Source organism: Mus caroli, unplaced genomic scaffold, assembly GCF_978045245.1.
Source record: "Mus caroli unplaced genomic scaffold, Mus_caroli_1 scaffold_4, whole genome shotgun sequence".
NCBI lineage: Eukaryota > Metazoa > Chordata > Mammalia > Rodentia > Muridae > Mus > Mus caroli.
This window is the reverse complement of record NW_028227259.1, coordinates 5,686,033-5,712,920: the sequence shown is the minus strand read 5'-3', so window position 1 is coordinate 5,712,920 and position 26,888 is coordinate 5,686,033. Positions and strand designations below refer to the sequence as shown.

The 26,888-nt window shown below is 40.1% G+C and overlaps 1 protein-coding gene and 1 pseudogene across 7 annotated transcripts in view; one reads left to right on the top strand and one right to left on the bottom strand.

Annotated features, from left to right (window-relative positions):
* Positions 1-26,888, top strand: part of LOC147004889 (protein DBF4 homolog A-like) — a 168,649-nt gene that overhangs the window by 101,793 nt on the left and 39,968 nt on the right. The window lies entirely within an intron of this gene.
* LOC147004890 (sperm motility kinase X pseudogene) lies at positions 94-4,567 on the bottom strand (annotated as a pseudogene).

The following is a 26,888-nucleotide window of genomic DNA, read 5'->3' as shown; positions in this document are numbered from 1 at the left end:
GAGCCAGGCAGGCCTCTGTTGTTGGTCAGGGTGCACTGCTGTGGATTGGCAGGCAGCAACATAAAGTTCGCAGGCCTCTTAGAAATCCGTTCCTTACGGTCTTCCAGGCCCGTCTTCGAAAGGGGGCCTGGGGCGCAGTCTGACACCTGTCATGGAGGTGTCCCTGGAGTGTATTTCGGGAGGATGGTCTGGACTCTCTCTGTTGTAGAGCAGGACCCTCACCCTTGGCCTCCTTCCTGGAGAATGGAGGTGATGTAACTTGTGTGTTCATGATGTCCATTTGTCCAGGTGTAGTAACAATGTGGAGCTGTCCCATGAGGTTTGGATCTTCCAAAGACTTTCTAGTAGATATTTCTTCCGAGGTGTAACTGATCTCTGTCTCCCAGATGCTCTTCATGTACTGAGCATGTCCCATGAGTTTTGGATCTTCCAAAGACTCTCCAGTAGATATTTCTTCCGAGGTGTCACTGATCTCTGTCTCCCAGATTCTCCTCATGTAGTGAGCCTGTCCCATGAGGTTTGGATCTTCCAAAGACTCTCCAGTAGATATTTCTTCCGAGGTGTCACTGATCTCTGTCTCCCAGATTCTCCTCATGTAGTGAGCCTGTCCCATGAGGTTTGGATATTCCAAAGACTCTCCAGTAGATATTTCTTCCGAGGTGTCACTGATCTCTGTCTCCCAGATGCTCCTCATGTAGTGAGCCTGTCCCATGAGGTTTGGATATTCCAAAGACTCTCCAGTAGATATTTCTTCCGAGGTGTCACTGATCTCTGTCTCCCAGATTCTCCTCATGTAGTGAGCCTTTCCCATGAGGTTTGGATATTCCAAAGACTCTCCAGTAGATATTTCTTCCGAGGTGTAACTGATCTCTGTCTCCCAGATTCTCCTCATGTAGTGAGCCTTCTGGACAAGCTGGGGGCTGATGCTGTTGAGTGGAGTTGTCTGCTTCTTGAAGCAGTTCCAGGTGGGTGGCATAGAGTGGCTCATTGTAGTTCTCTTTACCTTCTCAAAACTGACGGTGGAAAGGATAGGCATACTAGTTGCCCTCCTTACTTCTACTTGGTTTTTTATGGTTGGCTCTGTGTTTTCCAACATTCTATCACACGGCCTTGGATCTGGTTTTTTTGTTGTCTTGTCTTCCTGTGGTAAATGTTGTTGTTGTTGTAGCATTAAATAAGTAGCCATCACCGAGTTGAACTTTTTCTCCCGCAAACTTTCTCTTATCTCTTCTGGATTGTATCCCAGGAAACGCATGAGTTTGATTATACTGGGGTCCGGGTGGCTTTCAGTGTTCTCTCCCATGGAAGCGGGAGAAGCTTCTTTGTCATATTTTAGCCACGTGAATCTGGCAATCTCTTGGACTGTTGGCCTCTCTCCAGGGTTGATAGTTAGCAATTTGGCTATCACATCCCAAAGTTCTGGTGAGAGACTAAAACTCCTAGAGTACTTTCCTTCAAAGATCTTCTGCTTTGTTGCTTCATAGCCATATCCCTTGAAAGGGAGGTGCCCTGTGGCCATAAAATAAAGAACCACCCCCAAGCTCCAGACATCAGTGGCCCGACCATCGTACCCTCTACCTTGCAACATTTCTGGGGCACAGTAAGGGAGGGTTCCACAGAACTTGACCAGCTTCTGGCCCGTGATTATCTTGGTGCCCAATCCAAAATCAGCAAGCTTTACATCTCCTCTGTGGTCCAATAAGATGTTTTCTGGCTTTAAGTCCCGGTGGACAATCCCTTTCTGGTGACAATACTGGAGTGCATACACCATCTGTTTAAACAGTCTGTGGCACTCCTCCTCTGCTAGATAGCCACACTCTTCAATTCTACTCAGCAGCTCTCCTCCCACAGCATGCTCCAGAATGATGAAAATGTTTCTGGAGGTGTCGATTATTTCTAAAAGTTTAATAATATGGGGATGATCAAGGGATTTCATGATTTCGATTTCGGATTGCACAAGGGGGTTTCCCCTGCTTTTGGGGAGGATTTTTATTGCTACTTTTGTTTGTGTGGGGAGATGGCTCGCCAGTTTTACCTCTCCAAAGGATCCTTGGCCAAGGGTTGTTAATATTTTATAATTTTCTGTTATGGCGAATTCGCCAAAGGGGTTGGACCTGAGGTCCTCACATGCTTGCCACCTCTTCATCATTGCTGATAAGTCAATTGTTTTGTGGTCAGTGTCCACAACACCTAGGGATGCAAGAAAAAAGGGAAGTAAAAGTGGGTCTAAGAGAAACATTTATAGCCTTAAATTCCTGTGCTAATACAAACACAAAAGTTGTCCAAATGATCTAATGATGCATGTCACAGTCATAGAAATATTAGAACAAGCAAAATCCAAAAGAATTAGAATCAAGTTCAGAATATGAATTGATGAAATGAAGACAAAAATAATACAAAGACCAATGTAACTGTCTTAGTTTGGGATTTTTAGCTATGAATAGCCTCCATGACCAAGGCAACTCATATTAAAGACAATACGTATTTGAAGCTGCCTTACAGGTTCGGGAGTTCAGTCCATTATCACCAATGTAAGAATATGGCAGCATACTGGCAGGCATGAAGCAGGAGGAGATGAGAGTTCTACATCTTCATCTGAAGACTGTTAAGAGAAGACTGTCTCTTCTTAGAAGTTAGGAGTAGGAGCTCAAAACCCACCTGGACAGTGGCACACTTCATCCAACAAGGTGATACCTGTTAATAGTGCCACTCCCTGGGCCAAGCATATTCAAAACCACTCTGGTAACAAAGACTTGTTTATTCTAAGGATAACAATAACAAGTAATCTTCCCCAAGATAACTCATAGAAATTGGAAGATATACATTAACAATATTAGGGAGAAGATAATGCAGTATACAATGGAATATACAAATGGAATCCAGACATCCAAACAATCATTAGGGAATCTCTTAAAAATGTTCCAGTGAAGTGGAAAAATCTAGAAAAAATTGATGAACCTCTAGATACACATTAAACTACCAACTAAAACTAAAAAGAGGGAAAACATCCAAACTGAAGACTGTATGAGTCAGAGGCAGTTGATGGCAAAAAGCTCCAGTGTTTTCTGGGTAAAGGAGGGAGTTGCACATATGAACTCACAGCATTGTGACCTGCTTAGGCTCAAGTCAGTCAAAATCTCAACATGAAGAGGGGAGGTGGACAGGAAATCACACACCTAGCTGATGAGCCCTTCAAAACTGATAGCTGTCAGGAGAGCTATCAATTTTAAGGATGTGGCCCCTTACGGATAAGGTTGGACAGACTACTCTTCAGTGGAACGCCACATACCTGAGAGTATGAAGACAAGAGAAACTGTACTGGATGGCCAGACACAGAACAAACGACCCAAACCAGGATAGTAGGAAATGCCGAGTGGAGGATCTGGGTGGAGTTAGGGGAAAGGATAAATACAACCAAAATATCATGTAAAATTCTCAAAAATCGCCGGGTGTGGTGGCCGCACGCCTTTAATCCCAGCACTCGGGAGGCAGAGGCAGGTGGATTTCTGAGTTCGAGGCCAGCCTGGTCTACAAAGTGAGTTCCAGGACAGCCAGGGCTACACAGAGAAACCCTGTCTTGAAAACAAACAAACAAATCTCAAAAATCAAATTAAAAAAAAAAATGCAAGAAGATTTAAATAGTAATTTAAAAGAATTTCTTAACAACAATAAAAATAAGAAGAGGCCAGACCAGACAAACTCATTGGTGATTTTCATCAAATCTTTAAAGAAGAGCCCACACCAGTACTTCTGAAACTATTTACTAAACTAGAAAGAGGAGCAGGAGCAATCAAGATTCATCCTTAGAGAATGTATTTCGCAGATACTGAGGCCACATGGGCACAGTAACAAGAGTCATAGTAACATAGTCAACACCTGTGAACACAGACACAATAATCCTTAGTCTGAGAGCTTAATGCCTCACACAGAATTCAACAGCCCTTCAAAGGGCTTCCAAACTTCCTGATCAAGATGGATTCATCCAGTCCTGCCAGGGCTGCAACAACCACCACCGATTGACAACGCTGCATAGAAATGGAAGGGCAAGAATCACATGCTCAGCTGAAGAATGGAATTGTCATTTAAAAAGAAGATCATGGATCTGGAAATCACCCCGTAGTGTTTAACAAGCCAGTGCAGAGATACTGGCTCTCAAGTGCTGAAGCATAGGTAGGGGAAGGGGCCTGTAGTAAAAGGGATTCATTAGGAATGGAAGGAAGAAAGAAGGGACTGGGGTACAGGTTCTTAGATTAGGTGAATATTCTTAAAGTACATTATGTGCATATTCAGAAATGTTTTAGGGAACTGTCCTACTTTATGCTTAATGTTTATTAACAAAAACGTTAAAAAGTAAATAAATGGCAATGAAAATGAGTAGGTAGAAAAAGACAAATTGAAGGTAATTAACGATGATAATTTAAACTATGTAAAAAAGAAAATCTAAAATCAAAGACAAACTAAAAAAAAAGAAAAAAGAAAAAAAAGAAAACTAAAACCATTACCTGCAAACCTCAAGCAGTAAAGTGAGAAAAGGGCTTACCTTGTCAAAGTCCAAGCAGGTTCACCAAAATCCGAGTCCAAAAACGTAACCAGTGTCCAAATAAAACAAAAACCTTCGCCAAAATCCGAGTCCAAAAATGTAACCAATGTCCAAGTCAGAAAAAAAACCTTCGCCAAAATCCGAGTCCAAAAAACGTAACCAATGTCCAGTTCAGAAACCTTCGCCAAAATCCGAGTCCAAAAAACGTAACCAATGTCCAGTTCAGAAACCTTCGCCAAAATCCGAGTCCAAAAACGTAACCAAAGTCCAATCCAAATTTTACCCAGAATCCAAGTTCAAAATTATCACCACAGTCCACGTCTCCCAAACCACCACCAAACCACTCTTCACACCAAATGGACAAAAACCAGCCCTGGGCAGTACATTTTATGGGCAGGTGTCTGTCATTTATCACAGTGGTTCTTTGTGAGGTCAGAGCAAAACATGGACCAATGAGGGATGGCCACACTCCTGTCCCAGAAGACTGTATTAGCTACTCTGCAGTCACTGCTACCAAGTGCCCAACCAGAAGCAACAGAATGGTTTATTTTGGCTCACACTTTGAGGGAACAGGGAAAGCATGATGTAGAGTGATAGCATGTGGCTGTTCACACAGTACTGCTGGTCACCCCATATCCAATGCCAGGTCAGGAAACTCCTTCCTAGAGCTAGGAGCCTACCTTTTAAAGCTAGATTCCAGCTTCCCTTCGCAGTATTACCAGCTAGAGACCATGAGTTCTGACACAAGTGTCTATAGGGGATTTTTTTTTTTAATTCAAACCACAATAAGAACTGTCTCCACTCTAAAGGTAATAGAAACAGTAGTAGGAATAATGATAATATAGGCCCCCAAACCTTTATGCTTTAATGGGTATAGACTCTGGTTGCAGGAAACATTTTAAAAAGAACCAACAAGTTCCCGCACAACTGCCAGGCACCTACAACTCTCTGCCCCGTGGTACCTGGCTGGCCAGTCACTGGCAAGCAGTGGCCAACCTGTTTCTATCCCATGGAGACTCTCTGACCCAGAGCTCTTGAAATGTCTCCACCCAGCTTGCTATGTTCCCACAGACAGGATCTGCCATTGAAATGGGGAGACTAGTCATTATTACATCTTGTCCTCATGCTATAACCTTCCAAAAAGCCTAATTCTCTCCTGCTTCCTCTCTTTCTCTGTCCAACTGGGAAGTCCCTCTTACTCGCTCAGTTATTGGCTCCTTCATTTATTAAAGGATTGGTTCACAAGAAGTCACCTGGGTATGTGACTCTTCCTTGTCCACAGTCCCTCCCAGGAGAGCAGAATTAGCATCAAAATACAAAACAGCACCAGGCCCATCCACAATAGACTGATATTTACCAGTAAAAAAGTGAACAACCCAGAGGATGCTCCTATGTCCTTTGGGAGTAGGACCCAAAATCTGTGCTAACAACTGTCTCTTACAGACCTCAACATATCTTTGTTCAAAGTAGTCATTTCTCTCTATATACTTGCTGTCCAAACTATGCCCCTCAATGTTGTTGTCCTGTCACAAAATATTCTTTTTCAAACACCCTAGAGCAAGTTACTAAAGTATGTGGGACTTAGAGGAAGGGAGTTTGGTCATAGCTTCCCCAAAAGACTCTTATTAGATTTCTCATCAGAGACCTAGAAGCCCAGGAGACAGAAGGCAGACATCTTCGTGATGATCCAAAGAGAAGAACATCAGCCTAGAATCATACAGACAGCAAAAGCTGTAGGCATGGGAGATAGAGAATCTTCAAAGGTCAAAATCTCATCCTGTTCTACAACAAAGTGCCTTATACTGGGAAACATATAAACAACAGAAATCCATTTCTTGTACGTTTGGAGATTGGTAAGTTAAAGAACAGGATATTCAGGATGTTTGATGTGTATTGAGTGCCAGGATGCTAAGGGTATACAAGGCCTTTTATTTTGCTCTAACATGGTATTTTGTTGTATATTCTCACATGGTCCTGGGAAATGAAACTCTCTTTCATTTCTTTTTCTTTTCATATAGACAAGGTTACAATCCCCTTTCAGCTCCTTCAGTCCTTCCCCTACCTCTTCCATAGAGGTCCTCTAGCTCAGTCCAATGTTTGCCTCCTCTAAGTATCTCCATCTATGCCAGTCAGATGATGGTTGAGCCCCATAGAGGATAGCCATGTAAGACCTATGTCTGCAAGCACAACACAGCATCAGCAATAGTGTTGGGATTTGGTGTCAGGCCCTATTCTATAGGGGACACATTCTTTCATGATTGTGAACACCTGGGTTGCTACCACAAAGGTCTCAAATCGGGCTGAAGATTCAACATAGATTTTTGTGAGCCACATGTTCCAACATCAGGCCCCAAAACTAGAGCTGGTTACTGTCACAGTACCAATACCATGCAGGTTTTATCTCTATTGCTCTGTAGTACAGCTTGAGGTCAAGGATGGTGACTCCCCTAGAAATTCTTTTATTTTTGGGAATAGTTTTCCCTATCCTGGTTTGATTTTTGTTTGTTTGTTTTTTTTAAATCCAGATGAATTTTAAAATTGCTCCTTCTATCTCTATATCTATATATTGCTTTTGGAAAGATGGTCATTTTTACTATGTTAATTTTACTGATCCTTCCGCGGGATCTCTGCAGAGGGCCCTAAGGTCCCCAGAGGACTCTCCATGCTGCAGGCACCCTAGGACACCCGGGACCCTGGGATCATCACTGGTGAGTGGAACGCAACATCAGTTCCAAAAAACCCAGAGGGTCTTGTGCTAGCATCAACAGGGTTAAAGCACAAAGGCAGGCCCTAGCACTCCCAGATTCTTGGGATCACTGAGACCAGTCCATGCAGGAGAGCACGTGGGCAGCAGAAGCAACAGAGTTTCTTGGACAGGGTCCCTTTGGGCCTCCATCCTTAGCCAGGAGGCAGAGCTGAGACCCAGACCCCTGGACACCTTCCTTGCCAGAGGAGAGTTGGCCTCCAGGGAGGGCTCTGACCCCAGGAACCCGAAGATGGGTCTGAGCTCAAGAGTTCTGTGCATCTTCCCTGCAAGAGGAGAGCCTGCCTGCAGAGAGTGCTCTGATCACTTGGACACTGGAAAGAGTTGGTCTTCCAGGATGCTGCCAGAGCCTAAAGAATCACAGGAGGAACAAGCTCCAGTCAGAGACAGCTAGAACATCTGACACCAGAGCTTACCAGATGGCAAAGGGCAAACAAAAGAATCTTACTACAGGAACCAGGACCACTGGGCATCATCAGAACCTAGTATGCCCACCACAGCGAATCCTGGATACCCCAACACACCTGAAAAGCAAGATTCTGATCTAAAATCACATCTCACGATACTGGTGGAGGATTTTAAGAAGGGCATTAATAACTCACTTAAAGAAATGCAAGAGAACACTGCTAAACAGGTAGAAGCCCTTAAAGGGGATGCACAAAAATCCCTCAAGGAATTATAGGAAAACACTGCTAAACAGGTAGTAGACCTTAAAGAGGAAACACAAAAATCCCTTAAAGAATTACAGGAAAACACAACAAAACAGGTGATGGAATTGAACAAAACCATCCAAGGTCTAAAAATGGAACTAGAAACATTGAAGAAAACTCAAACAGAGACAACTCTGGAGATAGAAACCCTAGGAAAGAAATCAGGAACCATAGATGCGAGCATCAGCAACAGAACACAAGAGATGGAAGAGAGAATCTCAGGTTCAGAAGATTCCATAGAGAACATCGGCACAACCATCAAAGAAAATGCAAAATGCAAAAAGATCCTAACTCAAAACATCCAGGAAATCCAGGACACAATGAGAAGACCAAACCTACGGATAATAGGAGTAGATGAGAATGAAGATTTTCAACTTAAAGGGCCCCAAATATCTTCAACAAAATAATAGAAGAAAACTTCCCAAACCTAAAGAAAGAGATGCCCATGAACATACAAGAAGCCTACAGAACTCCAAATAGACTGGACCAGAAAAGAAATTCCTCCCGACACATAGTAATCAGAACAACAAATGCACTAAATAAAGATAGAATATTGAAAGCAGTAAGAGAAAAGGGTCAAGTAACATATAAAGGCAGGCCTATCAGAGTTACACCATACTTTTCACCAGAGACTGTGAAAGCCAGAAGATCCTGGACAGATGTTGTGAATTAACTCTTGATTTACATTCCTGAGATGAATTTAAGCTCTGAGAAGCCCTGTGAGCAGCAAAAGGCTGGGTTTTCTTTCTCAGTGTTCCTATCACAATTCAGCAGCACTGGGCTTTCACTGAAGAAATGCCAGTCATTCCTCCTGGTGTGGTTTTCTGATTAGCTCTTCCTTCTATGGCATTGGTCCTCTTTTCAAGCCCAACACTTTCAGCACTCTCTTTGTGCTATTTCTGCATGCAATAAACAATTTGGATATCTGCTGGTTTTTCTGAAGACATAACTTAGATCTGACACTAAGCCCACAAGCACTACAGATTAAAAGCTGAGTGTCACATGACTGCTCACCCTTCAAATGCCAATCACAATCCCCTAAGGTCTAACCAGATATCCATTAATAATGGTTCCCACAACTTCCTCTTTTGGTTAAATACTTCACTAAAACAAGGTACACACAGAACTAAACACACTTGGATTCCCTAGTTCACTGTAAAAGGTGCAGTCTGGAAACAGCCAGGTGAAATGACTGCAAAGGAACAGGGAGCACACAAATGTTTGGAGGAAGGAAGGATAGAGGTCCCAAACATTGACATGTGCTCTGGCATGTTATCCACAGCACATTGACATTTTAACAACATCGAAGCTCTCTGCAGCCCATGAGTTAGCCAGGGGTCCATCATCATTCATGGCCTCATATGCAAGAATGACAGTCACAGAACAGATTTTGGGGTTCTTATAAAGCCTTGTGCCAATAACTGGAGACTTAGGAAAAATATTATTATAACAATATTAACCATGGCATTATCTTCCCTCTCAGAAAATTTCCAGAGTACAGCAGGGACTTTCATAGGACCAAAGGTTTAAGATTCTTCATATAACCATGCCTGACCTCAAGCTGTACTACAGAGCAATTGTGATAAAAACTGCATGGTACTGGTATAGCCACAGACAGGTAGATCAATGGAATAGAATTGAAGACCCAGAAATGAACCCACACACCTATGGTCACTTGATCTTTGACAAGGGAGCTAAAACCATCCAGTGGAAAAAAAGACAGCATTTTCAACAAATGGTGCTGGCACAACTGGGGGTTATCATGTAAAAGAATGTGAATTGGTCCATTCTTATATCCTTGTACAAAGCTCAAGTCTAAGTGGATCAAAGACCTCCACATAAAACAAGAGACACTGAAATTTATAGATGAGTGAGTGGGGAAAAGCCTCAAAAATATGGGTACAGGGGGGAAATTCTTGAACAGCTATGGCTTGTACTGTGAGATCAAGAATCTACAAATGGGACCTCATAAAATTGCAAAACTTCTGTAAGGCAAAAGATACTGTCAATAAGACAAAAAGCCACTAGCAGATTGGGAAAGGATTTTTACCAATCCTAAATCAGATAGGGGCCTAATATCCAATACAAAGAACTCAAGAAGCTGGACTCTAGAAATTCAAATAACCCCACTAAAAATGGGGTACAGAGCTAAACAAAGAATTCTCAACTGAGGAATACTGAATAGCTGAGAAACACTTGAAAGAATGTTCAACATCCTTAATCATCAGGGAAATGCAAATCAAAACAACCCTGAGATTCCTCCTCACACCAGTCAGAATGGCTAAGATCAAAAATTCAGGTGAGAGCAGATGCTGGTGAGGATGTGGAGAAAGAGGAACACTTCTCCATTGCTGTTGGGATTGCAAGCTTGTACAACCACTCTGGAAATCAGTCTGGCAGTTCCTCAGAAAATTGGACATAGTATTACAGGAAGATCCAGCAATACCTCTCATGGGCATATACCCAGAAGATGTTTCAACTGGTAATAAGGACACATGCTCCACTATGTTCATAGCAGCCTTGTATATTATAGCCAGAATCTGGAAAGAATCCAGATGTCCCTCAACAGAGGAATAGATACAAAAAAAAAAATGTGGTACATTTACACAGTGGAGTATTACTCAGCTATTAAAAACAATGAATTTTTAAAATTCTTGGGCAAATGGATGTGTCTGGAGGATATCATCCTGAGTGAGGTAACCCAATCACAAAAGAAGCCACTTGGTATGCACTCACTGATAAGTGATTATTAGCCCAGAAACTTAGAATACCCAAGATACAATTTGCAAAACATATGAAACTCAAGAAGAAGGAAGTCCAACGTGTGGATACTTCATTCCTCTTTAGAATAGGGAACAAAATATCCATGGAAGGAGTTACAGAGACTACCCCACCCGGGATCTATCCCATAATCAGCCACCAAATGCAGACACTATTGCACATGCCAGCAAGATTTTTCTGAAAGGACCCCGATATAGCTGTCTTGTGTGAGGCTATGCCAGTGCCTGGCAAATACAGAAGTGGATGCTCACAGTCATCTATTGGATGAAACACAGGGAACCCAATGGAGGAGCTCAAGAAAATACCCAAGGAGCTGAAGGGGTCTGCAACCCTATAGGTGGAACAACAATATGAACTAAAATACCTCCCAGAGCTCATGTCTTTAGCTGCATATGTAACAGAAGATGGCCTAGTTGGCTCTCATTGGGAAGAGAGGCCCCTTGGTCTTGCAAACTTTATATGCCCCAGTACAGGGGAACGCCAGGGCCAAGAAGTGATAGTGGGTGGGAAGGGGAGTGGGGGGAGAGGGTATGGGAGACTTTTGGGATAGCATTGGAAATGTAAATGAAGAAACTATCTAATAAAAAATTAAAAAGAAAAGATTCTTCTTATATCATAATGGCAGGTACTAGTTAGAGATAACCACACAGACCTCTAGTCAAGATGTAGAACAATTAAGTGAAAGCAAGTAGAGCGAAGGTTTTACACAGACACAAACACATGCATATGCAAAGGTAAAATGAAATATAGTTTCTCCAAGTATAAATCCTGGAGATGGACACCAGGATTTGAATCCCTTCTCTGTTGGCTTTTAAATGGTTTATGATTGGGTGGGTTACTGGAATTCTGTGTCTCAATGTATTTATTTTAAAATGTCTGTGGTTCACAAAGTTGTTAAAAGAATTTTAAAAGTTGGTACCCATAATTCATAACAGTTTCTGTTACTTTATATGTTACATATAAAGTGGATGCTCACAGTCATCTATTGGATGAAACACAGGGAACCCAATGGAGGAGCTCAAGAAAATACCCAAGGAGGTGAAGGGGTCTGCAACCCTATAGGTGGAACAACAATATGAACTAAAATACCTCCCAGAGCTCATGTCTTTAGCTGCATATGTAACAGAAGATGGCCTAGTTGGCTCTCATTGGGGAGAGAGGCCCCTTGGTCTTGCTGTTACTTTGTTAGCCTATTATATAATTAAAATTTATATTTAGTTCAATTTAATTTTTTTCTGATCATTGTTTCCATGCATAACAATTTCTCACATTTTCTCCATTTCATTTACTATTTCTGCTGCATCTCTGTCTAGAGTGATATACTGTTCTTTGTTTTGTTTTATTTTTTTTTCTGCTCTGTGTGACATGATGTTATAAGTATATTTTGGTTTCCATCACTGATCTTTAATGACTTCTCAGACCTTGGTAATGCATAGAGTCATTGGTTAGTTCAGCAGGTTTACAGCTTGGACGAGACATGGCTACACAAAGCAGAGGTACCTTCTCTTGCTCTGGCTGGATGACCATTCTCCAGCCTTGGTATCACTCTGAATATCAGAGATGCCCCTGAGGGCTAATGAGCATTGCCCAAATGTTTGCATTTTATATTATTATCTTCCATATTATGGAGAGAAACAGAGAGACATAGACATAGACAGAATATAGAGACTATTTTTTAAATGTAATTACTTGGCAAGGAAATTTTTTTTAAAAAGCTTGCATGATAATTCTGTTTGTACTTCATATTTAGAAATGCCTTCTCACAATGTTTTTTCGGTCTGTCTTCTCTTACACACAACATGCTAACAATAACAAAAGGTAGTAATTCTGTGGAGATGTGTATATCTGTGTTGGCCTTTCAGAATAGAATTAGACCCCATGTTAATTCCTTTAAGAGACAGAACATCTTTGCTAAGCAAGGAGCTACTTGGCTATATTACATTTCCATCTCTCATAGACAATGTGCGATCCCATTGGATGTTTTCCTGAGGAGCAATTTATGAATCGAGGAATTTCTATAGGCTATGGGAAATTTGTTCCAAGAAAAATACCATTATATAGTTAGATCTTCAAAATGTGTACAATTTTACCTTCCTATCTGCTGGTTTTACATCTGAGGATTCAAGGATCCATGGATAAAATATGTTAGAAACTTTTATAATAAATCTGAAAGAAATTTAATTTGAGGCAATCCTTTATGTATCAAGGAGGAAATTAAAATTTCATACCAATAAGATAAATGCAGTTTATTTTTAAATAAGGTATTGCATCTTAGCTGAATATTGGATATTGCAAGCTACAGAATATCCTCAGATTTTTTTTCAGAATTGATTCAGATTTGGTCTTTATAGTCACCAGTTCTGGGAACACAGTGTCACATACGTGTAGAGTCTGAAATGACAAAACTATGTGTATTGATATTTTATGAGCTGATGGAAATGTTGTGATAATCTGAAGCCAGAACTCATCAAGGTTTTTTTTTTAATGAAACTCAAGTCAAAACGCAAGTACCTACTTTTCCACTTAAGCATTTGAACACAATACAATCCAGAGAAATGTTTCTTTGATATTTATATTCTGAGCAATGATTGTAGGAGTATATTAAGACTTTGGCTTTTTGTAATTAAATCATTGTATTTTTATAAGAACAGAACCCCAGAATTATTTTTATTGAAAATAGATTTTCTTCATATAGTATATTCTCATTATAGTCCCCTCTCCATTCTCTCTACGATCTTCCCATTTTTCCTTTCACCCAAAGTGGCACACTCTATCTTGGTCTCTTTCCCATCCACCCCTCTGTCTCATAAACACACACATTAGAAAGCAGACTTGTAAAATAAAAATATAAAATAAAAACAAGCAAACCATAATGGGACAAAAAATGAGCAAAGAAAAAAATCACAAGAAATACATATTGATGCAGACACATATATTCACATACACAGAACTCTCATGAAAACACAAAACTTGAAACCATAAATATAGGCAAATTCCAAGACAATGCATTATGAAGCACCCCCCCCCCAATCTCTCTAAAAATACCATTTAGTTTGTGTTGGCCATCTCCCATTGGCCATGGAGCCTGCCCTTAAGTGTGATTCGTATGCCTCATGCAACACCATTGGGAATAAAACTCACTTTTCCTTTATGAGAGACTATCAGTTGGAGATAAATCCCAGGTTAGGGATGATAACTTGTATCTACTTCCCTCTTAACTAGGATTCCATTTGGCTTAGAGCCATGCAGGCCCTGTGTACACACACTGCCAGTCTCTGTGAGTTCAGATGTGCATCAGTCTTGATGTTTCTAGAAGACCCTGGTTTCCTTGTTGTCTTCCTTCCCACTGGCTCTTCTGCAATTCCCTGAACCCTGAGAGAAGCCATTTGGTGAAGACATCACTTTTAGGACTGGGTGTTCCAAGGTTTCTTAATCTGCACGTTGTTCTTGTGGTTCTCTGTGATTGTTCCCATTTCCTGCAGGAAGGAGCTTTTCTAGCAGCTGAGAAAGACACTATTCATGGGTATAGCAGAATGTCATTAGGATTCATCCTATTTCTATGTTCCTTTATCAGAACACTAGTAATTGTTTTTATCCTGGCCTATCTAGTTTGAGGGTCCTGGCCATCCAAGCAGTATTAGGAACAGATGCCATCTCATGGTGTGGGCCTTAAACTCAATCAGATATTGGTTGGTTAGTCCTACAAGCTTTATAACAGTATTGTACTGGAGTGTCTTGCATGCAGGTCACCATTGTAGATTGAATAGCTTATAGCTGGGTAAATGATTATCTTTCTCCTTCAGTGTTGTAGAGAGTACTTTCTCATACCGTGAATAGCACTAGTCAATAGATGTGAAGGCTTTAGGTAGGCATCAGTTTGACTTCTCCATCTTCAATGAGTTACACAGGTGTTGTCTTCTGCAGTAGGGCCTTGCCATCAATTTATGGAGAACAACCAATAGCATTGGCAATAAATAGCCTTGGTTGTTTGGAGGTTTCCATGGGGACACCCTAGTCAACAATTCAATTGCATGTAACCCATTTCTGATACTGGGGGTTTCACTTGCTGGTGACAGATATCTAGTTGTGGTACTATTTGGTAGTTTTGTTCAGAATTCTTTCATATGTGTTTATTTTTTAAAAGCTTCTATTGTATTAGGTTTCAAAACAAACTTAGGACAGACATGGATGCACACATAAGTGATCTCAGAACTTTGATGCCTGATGTTGGAGAATTACTAAGAATTCTAGACCAGGCTTGGTTACAAAGTGACACCCTGCCAGTCTCAATACAGAAGTGCGTGAAGACATAGGATTTAATATCTATAGTTTTCTTTTGTCACCATTCTGTAATAGAATGGCAATACTAGAAATGGGTGATGGTTTGTATATCCTTGGATCAGGGAGTGGCACCATCTGAAGGTGTGGCCTTGTTGGAATAGGTGTGACCTGGTTGGAATGGGTGTGTCACTGTGGGTGTGGGTATAAGATCCTCACCCTAGTTGCCTGGAAGTCAGTCTTCCACTAGCAGCCTTTGGATGAAGACATAGACTCTCAGCTCCTCCTGTGCCATGCCTGCCTGGATGCTGCCATGCTCCCACCTTGATGATAATGGACTGAACCTCTGAACCTGTAAGCCAGCCCCAATTAAATGTTGTTTTTTATAAGACTTGCCTTGGTCATGGTGTCTGTTCACAGCAGTAAAACCGTAATTAAGACAGAAGTTGGTACTGGGAGTGGGGTATTGCTGTGATAGGCCTGACCATGCTTTTATTTGAAAAAATGTGGATTTTGGGACTTTGGATTTGGAAAGCAGTGGAATGCTTTAAATGGGGCTTAATGGGTCATCCTAGTAGGAATATAGAAGACTTTGTTGCTGGGATTGATTTGAACTGTGTTGACCTGGCCCAAGAGATTTCAAAGGAGAAGAATTTCAGAATGTGGCATAAAGACTGGTTTTGTGGTATTTTGGTGAAGAATGTGGCTACTTTTTGCTCTTGTCTGAAAAGTTTGCCTAAGGTGTAGAGACTTGCACTAGTTCCATTGACAAAAGAAGTTTCAAAAAAGCCCAGCAGAGACTTTGTTCTCTGGTTAAGTCTTATGAAGAGAAGTATGAACAAGCATAGCAAGCTTAGAAAGGCAAAATATAAAATGTATGGTTTGAGTACTAAAGGCATACCAGGAAGTGAAATAGAGCAAAATCTTGTGTTCTAGGAGATAACAGATTAAGGGAGTGGGACCTTGGGGCAAGATTCTACCCATCTTAATTAGATCCAGGCATGGTGGTACACACCTTTAATCCCATGAGATAGGCATGCTGATCTCTACATTCAAGGTCAATCTACAGAGCAAGAACCAGGATAGCCAAGCTTAGGCAGTGAAAGATTTAGAAAACATAAAGCTAGTGATAATGTGATAGTACAAGGGAATCATGTTCTAGTTCCTGTAAGCAGCAGAACTCGGCAGCTTCAGCCATGTGGCTCTGGCTCTAGAGTTAAGAATGGGAGGAACCACTGGGAAAATTGTTGCTGGTTAGCTAAGGAATTAGCAGTGATTAAGAAGAGACCAGCATTACTGAGGTGAAATCTTCTGGAAATTGTTTTCTGGGAGCACAAAGAAGCTGTGTTCCAGAGATACCCAAGGTTGTACTTCATGCTGCGGCTGGACTTGGTAATGTGTAAGAGTCACTCAGGTGGTACTGCTTGTGAAGGAATGAGGGATCATGGAGAGAAGCTGAGGCTTAGCACTGTGAGAGGCCAGGGAAGGCCATTGGAGAAGGTGAAGCCTCAGCTGTAGTTGATGGTCCAGGACTGAAGGGGTCATGCAAAGAATTTGAGGCTTGGCACCCTGAAGAGAGCCTATGAGAGGCTAATGGTGAAGCCTAGTTGGAGTGGAACACCCCAGTGTATTGGAGATGTCAGTACCATGGGATGATCACCAAGAACAGCAGCCGTAGCAGAGTGGATCAACCTGAGCATAGAGTGCTACAGAGCACAGAGATGGAAAAGTGATGCCAGCCCTTAGGAGGAGTCCAAAAGATCAAGTGGAATCCCAGACACTGAAACAAGAAGCTGTAACATTGAAATTGCCTTGGAGACTCAAAGATGTTAAAGATGCCAGATCCATGGGATACATGGTGAGGAAAGCTGCTAACAGGGAGTGGAACCAGCCCAGGAGAAAGCAGTTTGTTGCAGTCAAAAAAAACATGAACAAGGAGTGGAGATCTGAAGACCGCTTTGACATCAGCCATGGAGATGCAGTTTGGAGTTTGCCCAGCTGGTTTCCTGCCTTGCTTTGGGGATTACAGTTAATTGAGTTGAATGAATCTCAGAAGAGACCTTGAACTTTGGACTTTAAACATTGTTGCGACCGCTATAGACTATGAGGACTTTGAAAGTTGGACTAAATGCATTTTGCATTATGCTATGTTTACGTATGGCCCCCATAGACTCATGTTTTTGAACAAGTCTATGGGGACCAGGGAGTGGAATGTGATGGTTTGTATATCCTTGGATCAGGGAGTGGCACTATCTGAAGGTGTGGCCTTGTTGGAATAGGTGTGACCTGGTTGGAATGGGTGTGTCACTGTGGGTGTGGGTATAAGATCCTCACCCTAGTTGCCTGGAAGTCAGTCTTCCACTAGCAGCCTTTGGATGAAGACGTAAAACTCTCAGCTCCTCCTGTGCCATGCCTGCCTGGATACTGCCATGCTCCCACCTTGATGATAATGGACTGAACCTCTGAACCTGTAAGCCAGCCCCAATTAAATGTTGTTTTTTATAAGACTTGCCTTGGTCATGGTGTCTGTTCACAGCAGTAAAACCCTAACTAAGACAAAATGTTTCCACAATATATATTGAATTAGGTGTTATAAATAATATAAAGCTTATTTCAGTTATGGAGAAGAATGTATGTAGATTATACACAAATAATTGGACTTTTTATGTGAGCAACAGAGCATGTTCAGATTTTGATCTGTGGGGATTCTAGAAAACTACTTTGAGGATATGAGATGCTACATATATTTGGTTTGGTTCTTGTCTTTAAATGGGAAAGCCATTTAGAAGCACACTACTCATTTAATTCCTCAGACTCAATGTTTGTGGTGTGTTAGCATAAATCTTGCTGCAGCCCACAGCTAACATATAGTACGCGTGTTTAATGGCATGTGGCTTTCTAATCATCTTTAGCAGTTTGCTGCTCAGTAAAACAGTGAAATAAGTTTACCCAAAAACAATGTAAAGATCATTCTAACTTGTTTTTTAGAATTTTTTAGGGAAGTTCTGTTTCTTAATTAAATCTAATTAACTTTGAAAGTTTACTGGATCAGTCTTTTTAAACCTCTAGAATAAAGATATGTAATTAGAAATATTCACAATTAATAAGGGTACGTGCCATCATTAAGAAAAAGTAGATGAAATGTGAAGGTTAATGATTTGAAATACTGGTTTATTATGGTCGCTTTGAAAATGTATAAACCAAGTCATCTGTGTCCTGTGTACTTCACTGTTGTAAAAATATCAGTGTCCTGCAGATTTTCCTCCCTGTCTTACATAGCAAGCTATGTCACTTCAACTGTGTGCCTTGTTTATTTGACCTTCTTATGAATTGTATGCTTGTGATCTCCATTGGCTTTGGACATCTGTGCCATGCAATTGGAAGAAAGAATGAGTGCTTTGCCTGGTATGTGATGAACAAATGGGGCTGGACTGGCAGTGTGGTTTCTTCTGAATATTGACTTCAGCATTGGAAGCATTGTCATTGTTAAATCATAAAGACACTTATGACACTGATTGGCTTTTAGCAGAGAACAGTGACGCTCAGTCAGTTCAGTTCTCTCTAAAAACAGTGATGGCACTAACTACATTTCATAAAGTGCTTCTGTAGCTCATTATTCTATTCTCTGTGAAGGAAACAGTACTATTCTAATTATTCTGTTTCTAATGTGACAACATTGATATATGCTTGCCAATGTTAACTCAATTGGGCATCAAAATGAACAATATTTTAAATGAGCATTTCTTGGATTCGGTTAGCAAGAACTTTATTGAGGATTTTTGCATCAATATTCATAAGGGATATTGGTCTGAAGTTTTCTATCTTTGTTGGGTCTTTTTGTGGTTTAGGTATCAGAGTAATTGTGGCTTCATAGAATGAGTTGGGTAGAGTACCTTCTGTTTCTATTTTGTGGAATAGTTTGTGAAGAACTGGGATTAGATCTTCTTTGAAGGTCTGATAGAACTCTGCACTAAACCCATCTGGTCCTGGGCTTTTTTTAGTTGGGAGACTATTAATGACTGCTTCTATTTCTTTGGGGGATATAGGGCTGTTTAGATCATTAACCTGATCTTGATTCAACTTTGGTACCTGGTATCTGTCTAGGAACTTGTCCATTTCATCCAGGTTCTCCAGTTTTGTTGAGTATAGCCTTTGGTAGAAGGATCTGATGGTGTTTTGGATGTCTTCAGGATCTGTTGTTATGTCTCCTTTTTCATTTCTGATTTTGTTAATTAGGATGCTTTCCCTGTGCCCTCTAGTGAGTCTGGCTAAGGGTTTATCTATCTTGTTGATTTTCTCAAAGAACCAGCTCCTTGATTGGTTTATTCTTTGAATAGTTCTTCTTGTTTCCACTTGGTTGATTTCACCCCTGAGTTTGTGTGCTCTCTCCAGTTTCCTTTTGGAGGCACTCACAGCTATGAGTTTTCCTCTTAGAAATGCTTTCATTGCGTCCCATAAGTTTGGGTATGTTGTGGCTTCATTTTCATTGAACTCTAAAAAGTCCTTAATTTCTTTCTTTATTCCTTCCTTGACCAAGGTATCATTGAGAAGAGTGTTGTTCAGTTTCCACGTGAAGGTTGGCTTTCTATTATTTATTTTGTTATTGAAGATCAGCCTTAGTCCATGGTGATCTGATAGGATGCATGGGACAATTTCAATATTTTTGTATCTGTTGAGGCCTGTTTTGTGACCAATTATGTGGTCAATTTTGGAGAAGGTACCATGAGGTGCTGAGAAGAAGGTATATCCTTTTGTTTTAGGATAGAATGTTCTGTAGATATCTGCCAGGTCCATTTGATTCATAATTTCTGTTAGTTTCACTGTGTCCCTGTCTGCTGTTGAGCCAGAGAGTGACTTGTAGAGAACAGACATTAAATACTAAAGCTAAGACATGGGAAGTTATTTCTGAAGGGATGAGGTGAAGGACTTCTAGAGATGCAGAGGGGAGCTGGACCCTACACATCTTTCTATTACTGGTTCACATAAACTTTCTGTTGTTTTGTTCATTATTAAAAATATAGCCTTAACGTCTGAAATAATGACATATGATTATATGTCACCGTAGGTGTGTGGGTTCATTTCTGGATCTTCAATTTTATTCCATTGGTCGGTTTGTCTGTCACTATACCAGTACCATGCAGTTTTTATCATAATTGCTCTGTAGTAAAGCTTTAGGTCCTGCATGGTGATTCCACCAGAGGTTCTTTTATCCTTGAGAAGAATTTTTGCTATACTAGGTTTTTTGTTATTCCAGATGAATTTGCAGATTGCACTTTCTAATTCGTTGAAGAATTGATTTGGAATTTTGATGGGGATTGCATTGAATCTGTATATGGCTTTTGGCAAGATAGCCATTTTTACAATGTTGATCCTGCCAATCCATGAGCATGGGAGATCTTTCCATCTTCTGAGATCTTCTATAATTTCTTTCTTCAGAGACTTGAAGTTTTTATTATACAGATCTTTCACTTCCTTAGTTAGAGTCACACCAAGATATTTTATATTATTTGTGACTATTGAGAAGGGTGTTGTTTCCCTAATTTCTTTCTCAGCCTGTTTATTCTTTGTGTAGAGAAAGGCCATTGATTTGTTTGAGTTAATTTTATATCCAGCTACTTCACCGAAGCTGTTTATCAGGCTTAGGAGTTCTCTGGTGGAATTTTTAGGGTCACTTATATATACTATCATATCATCTGCAAAAAGTGATATTTTGACTTCATCTTTTCCCATTTGTATCCCTTTGATCTCCTTTTGTTGTCGAATTGCTCTGGCTAGGACTTCAAGTACAATGTTGAATAGGTATGGAGAAAGTAGACAGCCTTGTCTAGTCCCTGATTTTAGAGGGATTGCTTCAAGCTTCTCACCATTTACTTTGATGTTGGCTACTGGTTTGCTGTAGATTGCTTTTATCATGTTTAGGTATGGGCCTTGAATTCCTGATCTTTCCAAGACTTTTATCATGAATGGGTGTTGGATCTTGTCAAATGCTTTTTCCGCATCTAACGAGATGACCATGTGGTTTTTGTCTTTGAGTTTGTTTATATACTGGATTACGTTGATGGATTTCCATATATTGAACCATCCCTGCATCCCTGGGATGAAACCTACTTGGTCAAGATGGATGATTGTTTTGATGTGTTCTTGGATTCGATTAGCAAGAACTTTATTGAGGATTTTTGCATCAATATTCATAAGGGATATTGGTCTGAAGTTTTCTGTCTTTGTTGGGTCTTTTCGTGGTTTAGGTATCAGAGTATTTGTGGCTTCATAGAATGAGTTGGGTAGAGTACCTTCTGTTTCTATTTTGTGGAATAGTTTGTGAAGAACTGGGATTAGATCTCCTTTGAAGATCTGATAGAACTCTGCACTAAACCCATCTGGTCCTGGGCTTTTTTTAGTTGGGAGACTATTAATGACTGCTTCTATTTCTTTGGGGGATATAGGGCTGTTTAGATCATTAACCTGATCTTGATTCAACTTTGGTACCTGGTATCTGTCTAGGAACTTCTCCATTTCATCCAGGTTCTCCAGTTTTGTTGAGTGTTGCCTTTGGTAGAAGGATCTGGTGGTGTTTTGGATGTCTTCAGGATCTGTTGTTATGTCTCCTTTTTTATTTCTGATTTTGTTAATTAGGATGCTTTCCCTGTGCCCTCTAGTGAGTCTGGCTAAGGGTTTATCTATCTTGTTGATTTTCTCAATGAACCAGCTCCTTGATTGGTTGATTCTTTGAATAGTTCTTCTTGTTTGCACTTGGTTGATTTCACCCCTGAGTTTGATTATTTCCAGCCATCTACTCCTCTTGGGTGAATTTGCTTCCTTTTGTTCTAGTGCTTTTAGGTATGTTGTCAAGCTGCTAATGTGTGCTCTCTCTAGTTTCCTTTTGGAGGCACTCAGAGCTATGAGTTTTCCTCTTAGAAATGCTTTCATTGAGTCCCATAAGTTTGGGTATGTTGTGGCTTCATTTTCATTGAACTCTAAAAAGTCCTTAATTTCTTTCTTTATTCCTTCCTTGACCAAGGTATCATTGAGAAGAGTGTTGTTCAGTTTCCACGTGAAGGTTGGCTTTCTGTTATTTATTTTGTTATTGAAGATCAGCCTTAGTCCATGGTGATCTGATAGGATGCATGGGACAATTTCAATATTTTTGTATCTGTTGAGGCCTGTTTTGTGACCAATTATGTGGTCAATTTTGGAGAAGGTACCATGAGATGCTGAAAAGAAGGTATATCCTTTTGTTTTAGGATAGAATGTTCTGTAGATATCTGCCAGATCCATTTGATTCATAATTTCTGTTAGTTTCACTGTGTCCCTGTTTAGTTTCTGTTTCCATGATCTGTCCATTGGTGAAAGTGGTGTGTTGAAGTCTCCCACTATTATTGTATGAGGTGCAATGTGTGCTTTGAGATTTACTAAAGTTTCTTTAATGAATGTGGCTGCCTTTGTATTTGGAGCATAGATATTCAGGATTGATAGTTCCTCTTGGAGGATTTTACATTTGATGAGTATGAAGTGTCCCTCCCTGTCTTTTTTAATGACTTTGGGTTGGAAGTCAACCTTATCAGATATTAGAATGGCTACTCCAGCTTGTTTCTTCAGACCATTTGCTTGGAAAATTGTTTTCCAGCCTTTCATTCTGAGGTAGTGTCTATCTTTTTCTCTGAGATGAGTTTCCTGTAAGCAGCAAAATGTTGGGTCTTGTTTGTGTAGCCAGTTTGTTAGTCTATGTCTTTTTATCGGGGAGTTGAGTCCATTGATATTAAGAGATATTAAGGAAAAGTAATTGTTGTTTCCTGTTATTTTTGTTGTTAAAGTTGGCATTCTGTTCTCGTGGCTGTGTTCTTTTAGGTTTGTTGAGGGATTACCTTCTTGTTGTTTCTAGGGCATGGTTTCTGTCCTTGTATTGGTTTTTTTCTGTTATTATCCTTTGAAGGGCTGGATTCGTGGAGAGATAATGTGTGAATTTGGTTTTGTCATGGAATACTTTGGTTTCTCCATCTATGTTAATTGAGAGTTTGGCTGGGTATAGTAGCCTGGGCTGGAGTTTGTGTTCTTTTAGTGTCTGTATAACATCCGTCCAGGATCTTCTGGCTTTCATAGTCTCTGGTGAGAAATCTGGTGTAATTCTGATAGGCTTGCCTTTATATGTTACTTGGCCTTTTTCTCTTACTGCTTTTAGTATTCTATCTTTATTTAGAGCATTTGTTGTTCTGATTATTATGTATCGGGAGATATTTCTTTTCTGGTCCAGTCTATTTGGAGTTCTGTAGGCTTCTTGTATGTTCATGGGCATCTCTTTCTTTAGGTTTGGGAAGTTTTCTTCTATAATTTTGTTGAAGATGTTTGCTGGTCCTTTGAGTTGAAAATCTTCATTCTCATCCACTCCTATTATACGTAGGTTTGGTCTTCTCATTGTGTCCTGTATTTCTTGGATGTTTTGAGTTAGGATCTTTTTGCATTTTACATATTCCTTGATTGTTGTGCCGATGTTCTCTATGGAATCTTCTGCACCTGAGATTCTCTCTTCCATCTCTTGTATTCTGTTGCTGATGCTCGTATCTATGGTTCCAGATTTCTTTCCTAGGGTTTCTATCTCCAGTGTTGCCTCATTTTGGGTTTTCTTTATTGTGTCTACTTCCCTTTTTAGGTCTAGTATGGTTTTGTTCATTTCCATCATCTTTTTGGATGTGTTTTTCTGTAAGGACTTCTACCTGTTTGATTATGTTATCCTGTTTTTCTTTAAGGATTTGTAACTCTTTAGCAGTGTTCTCCTGCAATTCTTTAAGGGATTTTTGTGCTTCCTCTTTACTGTCTTCTACCTGTTTACCAGTGTTCCTTTGTATTTCTTTAAGTGTGTTATTAACGTCTTTCTTGAAGTCCTCTACCATCATCATGAGATATGCTTTTATATCCGTGTCTAGCCTTTCTGGTGTGTTGGGGTGCCCTGGACTGGGCGAAGTGGGAGTGCTTGGTTCTGATGATGGTGAGTGGTCTTGGTTTTGTTAGTAAGATTATTATGTTTACCTTTCGACATCTGGTAATCTCTGGGGTTAGTTGTTGTCGTTGTCACTGTTTAAAGATTGGAGCAGAAGCTGTGTTCCACTCACCAGCAGTCTCAAAATCATGTGGCGGGGGTCCTGGGTAGCTGGCGGGCGTCAGCCGACCCTGCACTCTAGCTACCCAGGTGCTGGTCCGGCCAGAAGAGGCCTGCGGTCCTACTCAGGCTGGTTTTCTGCTTCCCTAACTAATGCATTCTCAGGTCCCGCGCGCAATTGGATTGGAGCAGAAGCTGTGTTCCACTCACCAGAAGTCTTAAGATCCTGTGGCGGGTGTTGTGGGTAGCTGGCGAGTGTCAGCCGACCCTGCAGCCTAGCTACCCCGGCGCTTTTCTGACCGGAGAGGCTTGTGGCCCTACTCAGTCTGGAATTCTGCCTCCCCAACCAAAGCAGTCTCTATTTTTGAATAAATATTCAGATTAGAATTTGTTCGATCAAGAAGAGAATGAAAATATTACCCTTGGAATGTAAAGATGCCTGAGGTTGAGACAACCTTTTGAGGAAAATAATTATTTTTCCCATTCCTGAATTACAATGAATAAAAGAAGGAAGGAAGTAGCTGTTTATTTTGAGATCAGGCAGTTGAATACCACTGGACACATTTACTCTGCTGGGTTTTGGGTGTTCCTTTCTTCCAAAAAGAAAATGAAAAAAATGTAGCTAGTGTAGGATATTTCTTGAAATATACTATTCTGTTGAACATTTAACAGAAATTGAGCCTGTTTCTTAAATTTTGTATTGGGTATGTCAATAAGTATATTATAAGAATTATTTGTCTGCATAGCTAAAGATATGGTGGAAGTGTATGAATATGATTTATACTTGGTTTTATGTATTAAAATATTATTTTTATTATTAGAGTAAGGTAAGTTCATCTTAAAAGACTCTCTTAAGTCTGTTGGTTACCCAGTGCCACACAGTCCTGAAGATATACATGAAACTCACATCAAATGGACTCAACAGGTTATATTTACGAATATATATTACATATATATATTTACACACACATATATACACAAACTAAACACTAGCATCCATTAATTTATTGTTAGATAAGGAAGAAAGTGAGATGGAAGTCTTCAAACCCAATATCGTGGTGGTTTTCTTAATGTAGGTAATTTAAAATATGAATAACTTAGAAATGGTATGTTAACAATTTTTGTGCATTTTCTGTGTCTTTTTTGTATGTCTTATTTCCCTTACCTATTACAAATGCCCCAAAAGATGCATACTATTTTGTATTTGTCTAATAAATATATGTCCTTAATGTTTATCATGTTAAGAAGCATGACAAAATCATGTGCATCATCTGGTATTTTTCCATTATTGACTGACATATCATTTCTGTTCAAGCCTTTCTTAAGGATATTTTAATTTTTCTAATTACCCGCAATTATGCACATTTCTGCATGTCACTCTTGGTTGTGAAAGCATGATTTGCTAGTCATATAGAGTTGTTTTAAAAGCCACTGATTCTTCACTCCAAACTGGTGTGCCAAGGATGGCCCTGTACCTCCAGTGTCACAGCCTGTTGTCTAGCTAAGAATGTGCCGTGGGTATCCATCCCATGCATAGGGTGTAATGAGCAAGACTCATTCACCAATTGATGATTTCCCCCAACTAATTGTGCATTATTTTATCTTTTAATTTAAGACATGCAATTAACTGTGGTTTATTGTGTTTGGACACAAGTGTGTGTGAGATGACAGAATTGCATAGAAAAATGCAATGGAGGCAAACTGTCAAAGGGGGACAGCTCCAGGCAGCAGAGCATTTGATGCTGGGTTTCATTCACACTTTGGCATGGAAGAGCTTTGGAAACCATTTCCTTCTCTTCCCTTTCTCTTTTATGTGAACAATGGCCTAAATGTCCAAATAAAGGAGGCCAATGTGGTCCAGACGCCTGTATCCTCTGTACTGAAAATGCTACTTCCTTATTAGGAACAAATCCCAGAGGATAAAATAATGTATCAGGTTTGTTCTGTGGACTGTATTCTCGTTCATCACTTCTTGTTTCATCACAAATAAGCTTATAGTAGGCAGTCCAACTTTTTGAGAGAAATGTGAAACTTGGAGTAAGTTAGGCCTGGTTGTCTGGTCACAGTGTTGATCTATCAGCCACTTAGGTATCTGATCACAATGTCGGTCTATCAGATAGTTGATCCATAGCCTTTAATCTCAGTCAGCCAAGTGTCTTTATCATTATAGATACAGACATTTACCTTTCAGCTGTCGAATTCTTTAACAAATTGTTGATCATTATATGTATCCCATATATAGATGTGTATATACATGTGCTAAATACAATATATATGATACTGTTACTATGTATACAGATCTCACTAATAAAATACATCTCAGAATTTAGGACAGTAATGGGTGAATCTGATTTTAATATTGGGTGATTTTGTCCTTGGATGAGGTGAAACAGGCATAGCTATATTTATAGATTTTTCACTTCTGAACAGAACACAGTTCTAAATTCCAGGTAGTTGAAAAGCTCTAACCATTTTCAGTAAGACAAGTCCTGCTTACTACTCACTGAGCATTATTTTCTACATACATTTAGACTGAATTAGTTTGAGTGGTTTATCACTGCGATCTTCCTGTTGCGGAGCTTCACTGTGTTTTTATGTATTAAATTGTGTGCCACATTTGGACTCCTTTCCGTTGTCTTCACATCATTTATGGGGAAAATATTCTAACGCATTATGCGCCCATGGCCTCACTACTTTGGTGCTGCTAGTAAACTGTGGCACAAC